The sequence below is a fragment of the Sycon ciliatum genome, chromosome 10 (assembly GCF_964019385.1).
Source record: "Sycon ciliatum chromosome 10, ocSycCili1.1, whole genome shotgun sequence".
NCBI classification, from domain to species: Eukaryota; Metazoa; Porifera; class Calcarea; order Leucosolenida; family Sycettidae; genus Sycon; species Sycon ciliatum.
This window is the reverse complement of record NC_088652.1, coordinates 5,068,448-5,081,451: the sequence shown is the minus strand read 5'-3', so window position 1 is coordinate 5,081,451 and position 13,004 is coordinate 5,068,448. Positions and strand designations below refer to the sequence as shown.

The 13,004-nt window shown below is 45.3% G+C and overlaps 1 long non-coding RNA gene across 1 annotated transcript in view; it reads left to right on the top strand.

The window, feature by feature from the left end:
- The window catches only part of LOC135826003 (uncharacterized), a 40,968-nt gene extending 28,680 nt beyond the window's left edge, over nucleotides 1–12,288 (top strand). The window contains exon 3 of the long non-coding RNA XR_010555189.1: nucleotides 12,019–12,288. This is a non-coding gene — a long non-coding RNA (uncharacterized LOC135826003). The remainder of the gene's footprint in view (nucleotides 1–12,018) is intronic.
- The last annotated feature ends 716 nt before the right edge of the window (nucleotides 12,289–13,004 follow it).

The window sequence follows — 13,004 nt, the reverse complement described above, 5'->3', positions numbered from 1 at the left end:
ACACCTGATGAGCCGTCACGAACCATACGGCGAAACGTACGTCGTGTGAAACAACTTGTTTTGTAGTCAACTAGTCCATCACAATGTCATGCATGAGGAGTACTGTAGGAGTTTGGCTTTCGGCTTGTACAATTCGTTTTCGCAAAGCTTCCCTTTCTTTACTTATCTTTGATATTTATGACCCACCCAAGTTGGGTGGTGTGCTGCTTTGCTGCTTCGAATTGTAGTTAGACCGCTTTGTCAAATATCGTACTGGTCTCGTCATCGTCCAGTAACAATCGACATTCTTTGTTCCGTTGGGACTGTAGCTTTTGCTCGTTTTCGTTGCGCTTGCCTTCCCCTCTTTGGTCTTTTCCATAGCCTTGAACCTTCCAAGTTGGAAGGCTGTCGGTTAGCGCTACGGAGATGTGTTGAAGCTAGGTGTCAGGACGTCGAATGTTTCAGTACTCTGTCAGTTTTGTGCCTAGTTATTGCACTTTCTGACTGTATATAGTATCATGTTACAGTGATGGAGAGTTACTCTTAACTCGTATCCATGTCCTTTTCTCTTCCACTTTATTATTATTATTATTTTTTTATTATATTTGAGTCCTGGTGGTGACAGTCAATTTTTTCTTCAGACCTTTCCCGTTTGTCTCTTTCCCTCAAACTAGTTAATATTTTATGACTTGGGGCTCCCCGCGTGCTAGTTTGTACGTGAAGTGTGTGGGTTACAGTGAGGGCTGCGTCCCACCCGCCTGTGTGGATTCACAGGAAGTGTGAGTTACGAAGTCTGAAGAAAATGTTGAACGGCCTCTGCTGGGATGACGACTACACCATAACTCAGTGGTTAGAGCATCGCTGGCTACAAGCGAGGGTCCCTGGTTCGAGTCCTGGTGGTGACAGTCAATTTTTTCTTCAGACCTTTCCCGTTTGTCTCTTTCCCTCAAACTAGTTAATATTATTATTATTATTATTATTATTAATAGCAATGAAAAGTATGAATGCCGCAGACATCACCACGCAACATGACAATTTGTTCAAGGTTTGGTTTTGTGTGTTTCCAAAATCGATTTTCACGTTGCGATCATCAGTGGAAATACGCAACTAAAGAGATCAAGGGAAAAACAAAGGTTAAAAATCCAAAGAAGTGTGACACATGACGGGTAACTTGTGGTAAGTATTACAAAAAGTGAGAACTAAAATAAAGAGTAAGTGTGACAAACGGGCATGAACAGTGCAGAAACAACTCATGAACACGGGGTGCAAACTCACGAAAATAACCTAAGTGCTAAAACATGTTCTTTTTGCTTACACAAATCGGGCTTATGCGTACGAATACAAACAGCTTCAAGGACCTTCAACTGCTGGACATAACGGGCACGACACAGTACAGAGAAGTGGGAATCATCATACACACTCAAACAATCGGGACGAGATAACAAATGCAAATACACAGCTGACTTCTTACGAATTTCACCCTCATCAGCTCCATCACCTTCCCTGCCACCTGACTCCTCCTCGTCCGTTTTATCACCATCACCACCAGCCGTCTCACCGTCATCCGCCTCGTCTTCATCCGCCGCCTCGTCATCACCCGCCTCGTCGTCATCTGTATCCTCGCCGTCATCCGCCTCGTCGTCATCTGTATTCTCGTCATCCGCCGCATCATCACCCAACTCATATTCACCACCAGTCAGTCGTCTGATACCATCCATGTTCTCCTTCCTACGTCTGTCCCGTGCCACTGTCCTTACCTCATCTACGTCCCGAGATTGTGTTCCGTTTTGCCCCCGGCTTCCGGTCTCCTTCGATGCTCCGCGTGGGCCTTGGCCATTCCTAGCATATATTTCGGTTGAATAATTGGCGGTCGACCTCCGTGGTCTCTGGACCCACGGATCAATCGCCGGAGGGTGCTGCGGTGTCCGCACAGCCGGATACTGTGTCAAAGAAATGGGCTCAATTTCTGTGATTGGCGGTACTGTTGTTGTTGCCAACTCCTCCCCAACCCCAGCCACCAACGGCACTGGTGGTGGCTCCGGCGGCGGCAAGGGCAACGGTGGAGAAGGCACATTCGGTTGGCTTAGTGATCCACCACTCTTCCTCTGCACCGTGTGTTCGACTTGCTCTGGTTGTGTCGGTGGTAGAGGGAGCGGGTTCTTGCGTGGTCTTCCCCGCTTCGGGCGCTTCGCTTTTGCTGCGTCCTGCAGCATGTGAAGTGGTACATGCTGCTTGATACGTGCGCTCAGGTGTTGAAGGGTCCTACCAACGTACCGGCTATCACAATTCCGGCACTCAAATTGGTAGACCAAGTGGCTCAATAGGTGGGATGGTAGGACATCCTTCCTCACCGTGAACGCACGTATCGTAGTGAACACAGGGATGAAGTGCGCCGCAAAGTATGTTTGTGTAACTAGCGTTTTGATTGTGCGGCACAATGTCTGTGATGCCTCTCCTTTCCAAGGTAAGGAAAGGTAGACTGGGCAACGACTTGGACCAATGATGACGACCTTTGGTTTTGATGCTGATTTTAGTAGCTTGTTTAGCAGTTCCTCCGGGTAACCATTTTTGAGAAACACAGATTTCAGAAAACCTAGCTCATCCTTGAGTCGAGAGGGGGAACAGATTCGCCGCGCTCTATCCACCAGATTCTTCACCAGGTTGACCTTATACAGGTACGAACAATACGAGTCAAAGACGATATATTGTCCGGTAAATGTTGGTTTCCTGTATATTGACGTTACAATTTCATCGTTTGACTTCTCCACACGCACATCTAGAAAGGACAAGGTGTTGTTCTGTTCATGCTCAACCGTGAATTTCAGAGAGGGATGTAAGTTATTCAATCGGTCCAAGAAGGCGTCACACTGTTGTACTGAATCAAAATATGTGAACGAGTCGTCGACAAAACGAACGTAAAACTCCGGCCACAGTGACTGGTCCACAAGAGATTCGCAGTAGCCAACAAATATATTTGCCAACACTGGACCTAATGGTGATCCCATGGCTACCCCATCCACCTGCCTATACATCACGTTATCAAATGAAAACTCAACGCCCGTAGTAACAAGAGACATCAGTGTACGGAAGGAGGACTCAGGCAGCCATGGCGTGTCAACAGAGTTATTGTGATAGAGAACATCCGCACAAATATCTATGGTCTGTTCCAACGGTACATTCGTGAACAAACTGACCACATCAAATGAGCACATGTGCGCTGTAGCGGGAATCTGGCGAGTGCGAATGAGGTCTACAAACTGGAAGCTATCCCTGACAATGTTCTTACAGTAATAATCTTGCACAGCTCCAAGCATCAAACAGAGCCACTTCGATACTTTGTACTGTGGGGATGCTACCATTGATAATATTGGGCGTAATGGACAATTCGGCTTATGGATCTTTGGCAAGCCATAGAGTCGCGGGCGGGCGGAGCCTATTGGCTTGATTCTCATGAACTCTGAGACCGAAATTTCTTTCTCAGCTTTCAATTTCTTTAGGTATGTTATCAGGCGTTTCTCTACTTTTGTTGTATTATCATGAGTGGAAACTGGTCCGAGTTTCACGAACTTGGAGTCATCGTTCAGGATTACCGCCATTTTTGATATGTACTCTGTTCGGCTCATTATGACCGTTGCGCGTCCTTTGTCCGGTCTGGTAATTAAGATATCATGATTGTTACTGAGTTCACGTCGGACTTTGAGGTGTTCACGGGACAGGTAAAATTTGCTGCGGTCCGGCGGTTTTGCAGCGTGTTCTTCCGCAACCGCTCTGATACTGGCAGTGCATACAGCCTGCTGGGCATCAGACACGGGCTTGAGCTGCTGAAGCTTCTTGTAGAATAATTCAAACTCCGTGAGTACTACCTCCTTCTTGTTATTGGCAGGAGGAATGCCGAAGTCAGTACCCCGACATAGCAGTTCCTTTTGAACGGTAGAGAGCTCAATGTTGGCTCGGTTAATGATGGTGTCTGTGTTGATCTGTATCGCGCCATAACGTTTTGTGCGTAACCACTTCAGATTCTTCTCGTATTTCGCAATCAGCCTCGTCTGTAATTTGTTGTCATTAGCAGCAATAAGTGAACTAAATCGAAGATAGTCATGGGCAGAAAGGAATGAGCGAGCCACACAGTACAAACGTTTGAACTCACACTGTATAGTACAAAGTGTATCGGAGGACCGGGCGATATCATCCTTCAAGAATACTCTCTCTATTGTTAATGAGTGATACGCTTTGGCTCTGTGTACGCGCTTCTGTATGGCACTTGGACAAACGCCACTTTCCCGACACTGTTTAAGAAAAGAAATATTCAATGAAATGCAACGACAAACATGGCGTTTCCGCAGGGCGTTATTCAGAGTATCTATCTCAGAGTATCTATCCACAAGTTACCCGTCATGTGTCACACTTCTTTGGATTTTTAACCTCTGTTTTTCCCTTGATCTCTTTAGTTGCGTATTTCCACTGATGATCGCAACGTGAAAATCGATTTTGGAAACACACAAAACCAAACCTTGAACAAATTGTCATGTTGCGTGGTGATGTCTGCGGCATTCATACTTTTCATTGCTATTATTAAACTTTTATCTCCACGTAGATTATTATTATTATTATTATTATTATTATTTTTATTATTATTATTATTATTATTGAAACTCGGATGTTGAGCCATAAATAAATGTAGAAGAGAAAAGGACATATGGATACGAGTTAAGAGTAACTCTCCATCACTGTAACATGATACTTTATACAGTCAGAAAGTGCAATAACTAGGCACAAAACTGACAGAGTACTGAAACATTCGACGTCCTGACACCTAGCTTCAACACATCACCGTAGCGCTAACCGACAGCCTTCCAACTTGGAAGGTTCAAGGTTATGGAAAGACCAAAGAGGGGAAGGCAAGCGCAACGAAAACGAGCAAAAGCTACAGTCCCAACGGAACAAAGAATGTCGATTGTTACTGGACGATGACGAGACCAGTACGATATTTGACAAAGCGGTCTAACTACAATTCGAAGCAGCAAAGCAGCACACCACCCAACTTGGGTGGGTCATAAATATCAAAGATAAGTAAAGAAAGGGAAGCTTTGCGAAAACGAATTGTACAAGCCGAAAGCCAAACTCCTACAGTACTCCTCATGCATGACATAGTGATGGACTAGTTGACTACAAAACAAGTTGTTTCACACGACGTACGTTTCGCCGTATGGTTCGTGACGGCTCATCAGGTGTGCAATATGAAACTCGGATGTTGAGCCATAAATAAATGTAGAAGAGAAACGGACATATGGATACATATGGACATATGGATAAATATCGTACTGGTCTCGTCATCGTCCAGTAACAATCGACATTCTTTGTTCCGTTGGGACTGTAGCTTTTGCTCGTTTTCGTTGCGCTTGCCTTCCCCTCTTTGGTCTTTCCATAACCTTGAACCTTCCAAGTTGGAAGGCTGTCGGTTAGCGCTACGGAGATGTGTTGAAGCTAGGTGTCAGGACGTCGAATGTTTCAGTACTCTGTCAGTTTTGTGCCTAGTTATTGCACTTTCTGACTGTATAAAGTATCATGTTACAGTGATGGAGAGTTACTCTTAACTCGTATCCATATGTCCTTTTCTCTTCTACATTTATTTATGGCTCAACATCCGAGTTTCATATTGCACACCTGATGAGCCGTCACGAACCATACGGCGAAACGTACGTCGTGTAAAACAACTTGTTTTGTAGTCAACTAGTCCATCACTATGTCATGCATGAGGAGTACTGTAGGAGTTTGGCTTTCGGCTTGTACAATTCGTTTTCGCAAAGCTTCCCTTTCTTTACTTATCTTTGATATTTATGACCCACCCAAGTTGGGTGGTGTGCTGCTTTGCTGCTTCGAATTGTAGTTAGACCGCTTTGTCAAATATCGTACTGGTCTCGTCATCGTCCAGTAACAATCGACATTCTTTGTTCCGTTGGGACTGTAGCTTTTGCTCGTTTTCGTTGCGCTTGCCTTCCCCTCTTTGGTCTTTCCATAACCTTGAACCTTCCAAGTTGGAAGGCTGTCGGTTAGCGCTACGGAGATGTGTTGAAGCTAGATGTCAGGACGTCGAATGTTTCAGTACTCTGTCAGTTTTGTGCCTAGTTATTGCACTTTCTGACTGTATAAAGTATCATGTTACAGTGATGGCGAGTTACTCTTAACTCGTATCCATATGTCCTTTTCTCTTCTACATTTATTTATGGCTCAACATCCGAGTTTCATATTGCACACCTGATGAGCCGTCACGAACCATACGGCGAAACGTACGTCGTGTGAAACAACTTGTTTTGTAGTCAACTAGTCCATCACTATGTCATGCATGAGGAGTACTGTAGGAGTTTGGCTTTCGGCTTGTACAATTCGTTTTCGCAAAGCTTCCCTTTCTTTACTTATCTTTGATATTTATGACCCACCCAAGTTGGGTGGTGTGCTGCTTTGCTGCTTCGAATTGTAGTTAGACCGCTTTGTCAAATATCGTACTGGTCTCGTCATCGTCCAGTAACAATCGACATTCTTTGTTCCGTTGGGACTGTAGCTTTTGCTCGTTTTCGTTGCGCTTGCCTTCCCCTCTTTGGTCTTTCCATAACCTTGAACCTTCCAAGTTGGAAGGCTGTCGGTTAGCGCTACGGAGATGTGTTGAAGCTAGGTGTCAGGACGTCGAATGTTTCAGTACTCTGTCAGTTTTGTGCCTAGTTATTGCACTTTCTGACTGTATAAAGTATCATGTTACAGTGATGGAGAGTTACTCTTAACTCGTATCCATATGTCCTTTTCTCTTCTACATTATTATTATTATTATTATTATTATCATAGCTATGAATAGGATGAAGGCCGCAGACATCACGCAACTACGTTACTTGTTTGACATGTATTACTGTGTATTTTATAACAAAAATATTATTGAAAACCCAGAATCGATTTTCTCGTTCCTATCATCAGTGGGAAAAAAACGGAACTAAGGATACAACCAAAGAAACTGAAGTTAAGTACTGTAAATAGAAAGGTGTTAGAAATAACATCAAGATACAAGTGCAATAAAACCACTAGAGGAAACGCAAAAAAGGGTAACAAGATTACATAACCAAAGGCGGGAAGGTTACAATAGTTCTGACGATATTAGTTACACAGCAGGAAATCACATCGGCAGCAAGGCGCCTTAACAACGGCCGTGCGACCGAACCAGACAACATGGCAGGTGAGCTTATCAAGTACGGGCCTGCCTCTCTCCACCATGCGCTAGCTCGGATATACAATGCCGCTATTTCCAACAATGAGCCACTCTGTATTGGCGACGGGACTCTTATCCCACTACAAAAACCTGGCAAGGCCAGGGGCCCCCATCTAACCTGCGACCAATAGTACTGTTGACGGTGTTGCGCAAGGTGTTGTCGCTTGTAACATTGTCCCGTGTAAGTAGAAAATACATAAATGCTTATCTCCCACCCAGAGCGGTTTCAGGCCTAACAGAAGCTCCTCGGACGTAATATGATCCTACCGTTGGGCTATAGCTCGATGCCAACGCCTACAACAGAAGTATGACATTATCGGTATCGACGTGTCAAAAGAATTCGATACAATCTCACGTCCGAAGCTGATCGATGTTCTTGCGTCATTTCTTGACAACGACGACGTTTCATATCTTCTGCAGCGCACCACCTTGCAGGTTCGATTGCCGGGAACGGATTGCATTAAGTTCAAAACCGACAGAGGCACCCCACAGGGGGACTCATTATCTCCTGTGCTATTCATCGTGTATCTAGAAGCGGCCCTGCGGGATGTGCGAAATATCTGACCGATCCGGCCACAACTCGACATCGACCTGCACCTCCCAACTGACACATTATGCTGATGATGTTGACTTTCTGTCATCTAGGGGAACTGACCTCTAATCATGCATCCCTGCCATTGGAGACACCTTAAAGCAATGGGATTTGACAGTCAACTCCGCCAAGATAGAAGTCACCCATACCGAGAGGTTCAGCGACTGTATTGCAGAAGAATGGAGGCTGACCCGGAAGCTGGGATCGCTACTGGGTGACAGGAAAGACATATCTCGGCGTATGCAGCTGGCCACAGGTGCGTTTCAACGGCTTTGGGCACTGGGGGTGAGGGGCTCGCAGAGGAGAGAGAAGAGACGTGTCAAGCTATACAGCACATTTATCACACCAATACTCCTGTACAATTGCTCAACATGGGGAGTCCCAAGCAATGTCATCAAGCGATTGGAAGCATTCCACAGACGTCAATTGCGAACATTCGTCGGGATCAAGTACCCTCAAGTCATCAAAAACAGTGAGCTGTATTAGCGCACCAACTCCTAGCCCCTAGGAGAAACCATTGTGAGAGCGAGGTGGTGGCTCTTTGGCCATGACCTGAGACTAGATGACGATGTACCAGCACGCGTTATGATGGCAGCATACTTCGAAAACCCAAGTTCCGCTGCCATCTGGCGGGGCCGGCCACGAACCACTCTGACAAGACTGGAAAGACCTATGCAGCAATGTGATAAAAGCATACATCAAAGCCTAATACTGCTTCCACCTGTGGCAGCTGCATGGCTGTACGGTGTACCATAACAAAACTCATTGACTAACATATTTCGTGCAAATATTATCCTGTTAAAGAATAGGAATGTAAACAACATACTTGTGAAAACACAACCTTTTTATGCTTCTAACACAACCTGTGACTACAATAATCATGAAATCAACCCCAAAACATTTCTTGCAGTTTACTTTCGTAGAGTTTGCGACTTTGTGTTCCTGAACACAACTTCAGGGCTCACGGTTGTGTACAAATACGTGGGCGCCATTTTGTTTCTGGCCAGCTCACGCGACGACAGGTCGACTGTCACGCGACCACAGCTCGACCACCCCTTGTACACAAACTCTAGCCATCTCGCAGCGCATTTTCAGTGCGACACATGCCTCTTCAAAATAGAATAAGGTAGCACAGGTAGACAGTACAACACTGAAAATTTGGGTGGAACCAGGCAAGATGTGAACTAGGGGTTCAACCGAAGGAATTTTTGATTTTGGCCCTGGGAAACTAAAGATATGGTCACAAAGTCCGTGAATGCTCTACAGCGATCCCTTCATCTAGAAAAAAATCGCTTCGGTTAAACTGTAGCTTAGTATCTACTGAGGATTTTGAGCCATCGATTGTCAAAATCGGCCAATATTGTGCTACCTTATACTGTTTTGAAGTGAGCTAAGTCGGCAGGGGCGCACGCGAACTCCCGTGCGCGACGACAAGGAAGGAAGCCTGTGCATATGCGTTGTACGATGCGGAAACTACACCAGCGAGGCAGCAGCAAGGCGTTTTTTGCAATGTTTCCTCCGTGACTGACAAACTCTTGAAATATTATTCACCGTTTGCTGTCTCGCTCATCGGCGCTCTACTGCTGTGTGCTTCAGCAGCTATGGCGAACCGAAAATACATGACCAGTACAACGGCGAAGCCATTTGATTCGTCCTCTTGCAACGAAACAGAGTGGCAAATCAAATAATTCACAACTCTCCATCGTCACTTCTCACAGCAGCGTGGCACGGCTCTTTCACTCGTGTAAGTGCATTTACAAAACGCTCTGAGAACAGAGATAACGAACTAGAACACGGTGTGAGTCTTTGCTTCATTCCATCAAGGAGCTCTTGTCCTCTACCTCTCCTCACCTGCGCCAGTGCATCAGCGGACGACATAGATGTCGATCCCTTTCTCACTAAAAAAACTCGGCGGCAGAACTCGCGACTTCTCATCGCAGGACTCAGCGTGCGAACGAACTGTCTGAAGCCTTCGGCTTACGAGGCCAGCACTGCTCGCAACACACTCGCTCGGAAAGAAGCAATAACAACGACAGTGAACGGCAACCAAAGTGAAACGCAAGTCCCCAGCCGGTCTCCGTCTTCCTCAGTTCTACTACTTCTTGTCAGTCACCAGGTCACTGCAACTCTCTCCTTGCTGTGCTCCGCGCCGCGTAGGCGTGCACAGCTCGAGTCACGCGAGCTCATTTCTATGGTGATCAGATTTCAAGATGTCCTCCCACGTAATCGAGTTTTGGCATCCCAACCGTGAGCCCTGAACTTGCAGCTTCCTTCAAAAATACTCTCAACCTTGGTTCTGTCCTAGATCATATAAACATGCATTCATTGTTTCGTCTCATCATCATGGAGCAGCTTATGCGAAAGCTAGCCAAGGTTGCTTGGCGATGCCAACGCAGAAAAGCCTATAATAATAATAATAATATTAGTTTTTTGATCGTATTCTTACTTTGTAGCTGAGTCCAGACTCGTTTGAATAGTTAGCCGAATTCTCCCCCGAGTTCTAGTTCCCTAGCTTCTCTAAGAATTCTCATTACGGACTCCATTCTTGTTACAAAGAGATTCATATTCTTGTGCATTTGTTCTCAAACAAATTCCTCGTCTTGTGCATTAATTTGTTTGAGTACAAATGTTGTTCTCCAACAAATTCTTCGTAGCATTTGCAGTAGTCTTCCGCTCTTTGATTCGTTTGACTCGCGCGTGACTTTCCTTCCTTTTCTTTTGTCATGAATGACGTATCGGTATGACGTGAGTGTGTATGCACTCTGTTTATGGCCATGTCACTGCATGCTCACGTGGAACTACATTCAGTAGGCTAGTGCATTTTAGCGACTGCAGCGATCCAATCTTCTTGCTGCAGCGCTGTTTCGTCTTCTTCACTTGTGTCTTTTCTTTGGTCGCTGCACTAGTTTGTGATTACCATGATTACGCATCAATGGATGACATGGGCGCCATTTTGTGCATGTCCTTTTTCCTGTTGGATCTTGGATCTCGTGGAAAAAGAGGAGTCTTTTTCTCCCAACTTTACTACTATTTCGATATGTCAACTCTCTTGATTCCTTGTTGATAGTTGTGGCTCAGTGCATGTGCGAGTGTGCTGGAGTGCCAGCTGGAAGAGACAGAGAGCATAGTAGTGAAGTAACAATACACCACCACCAAGTTGGTTCTGGTGATCATTGCGCAGGACGCTGTATCCACTGATCGCAATTTCAATATCAGATATTGTGCTATCAAGCCAAGTTTCGTTCAGGCAGATGACATCAGGATTGTGTTGGTGGACTAGCTGAGATACGCCTGTATTCTTGTTACGAAGACTCCTGCTGTTTAGAAGCATGACTGTCAGTTTATGCTGTGCTGGGAACGAAGAGGTGGAATAGAAAGGGCGAGCAATGGGATTGAGGTGCATGCACTCAGTGCTGGGGCGGGATGGAGTGGCGAACGGATGTTTGTAACGACCAAATATTACACCCGACATGGCGAAATGGCCGATTTCGCTCATGGATGGCTCCTTTAATGCCTAGGCCCTCATTTACCCACTATGAAAATGTGGTCCAGAAACCATCCTTTCTTTAGATATGGACCAAATTATAAAAAAGGAACTGAAAGCTTCAAGTAAGGTACCAAAACGAGGGTTCACTCCTGCTCACAACAACGCAGCGCTGCCAAACCAAATGTGTTCGCGCATCGATCCAAGTTTACTAGGAAAGTTTAGCCATCCAACTTTCGATTGGTGACTTGCTGAGTCCCTTGAAAGAATCGATCAATTCATCCGATCTCATGGTGGCCATGACGAAGGTCATCCTCAAGGGCCAGAAACAGCGGGGTTATGTCCTGAACTTGGGGATAGACCAACACCATAGTCTGCTTCAACATTTTCCCAAGCACCAACAAGTGGTCTAAATAGATGCTCACTGTTCCTGCCTGCCTTGCGGGCTAGCGCAAGGGAAACATGGATGAATTGCGTCAAATGGAAGTTCGACCTTTGGCCTCGGGTTGGTGGATCTGGTCTATTCATCCCACCACCACTACCACAACACACACATACATATACGCGTACACACATACACCATTTAGGAACTCCATCTGATCAATGCCGTTACGGTTATAGGGTTTCGGCATCCCCTAGAAATTGAAATGTGGTTCTTGACCCGCTCAATGAGTGAACTTGTAATTGGTATCACGTTTTGATGTGTTTCAGGTCCATTGGGGGTAATAATATACAAAATCGCTGACACATTTGTCCAGCTAAAGGCCAATGTAAGGGTGCACGGCGACCTTCCTATTGTGCGGTACTTTTTCAAATGTGGTAAAAAGAAGAAGGTTTCTGAGCTGTACACGTCTCCATTCCAACAATCTACCTACATGTTTACGGATTTGACAGCTGACACAAACTATAGCGTCTCCACAGCAATCCAAAACAAATACGGTTGGAGCAGCCTCTCCCAATCAACATCTATCACGACCCTTCCCGCAGGCAAGTACAACCCCAAAAGGTTTCCGCCTAGTTTACAACAATCATTGTTTGAAACCTTCGCATGAATCTGTCTATAATACTTGTGCATCTCTTACTCTGCCAAATGGCAATAAGCACATGATGACCATCAGAATGATTTCTAGCTGGAATCGGCGATGTCGCATCTTGCCCACTTATCTCATTTCACCATCACCAACAGTTTGAGTCCAGTTGATATGCAAACTACACTGTTTCCATTGTATAAGATAGGCCTCTGTCTGTCCTGAAACGTCTGCACGGAAAGGTCCATCCACCTATTTGTACATAATGTGTAGTACGTGTGTACTTGTGCATAAACAGAACAACAAGGGCAGGGCTTGTTTGTCGCTACCCGGAGTTTAATGCCTACGCAATCATGGGCAATATGAGAATGCTGTAGACCAAGGTGGCATTTATGCTAGAAGAGATATTGGTGGAGTTTGTGCTGCAACAGCATGGGGTGATGATTTGGTACTTTTTGCATATGTGCATACTGGGAGCCCACATTCAAGGTCGTGTACAGTGATAACTACCAACTGTATAAATAAATATCTCCATCCTTGGTATCACTGTAGACGATCTGCAAGTCGTGATTTTTTTGGAACATGCCTGCTATTGCCTTTGTGTTACAGCACCATCAAAACTAACTATTACTTCAACGGACAGTGAAATCAGGGTTTCTGTGAAGGACA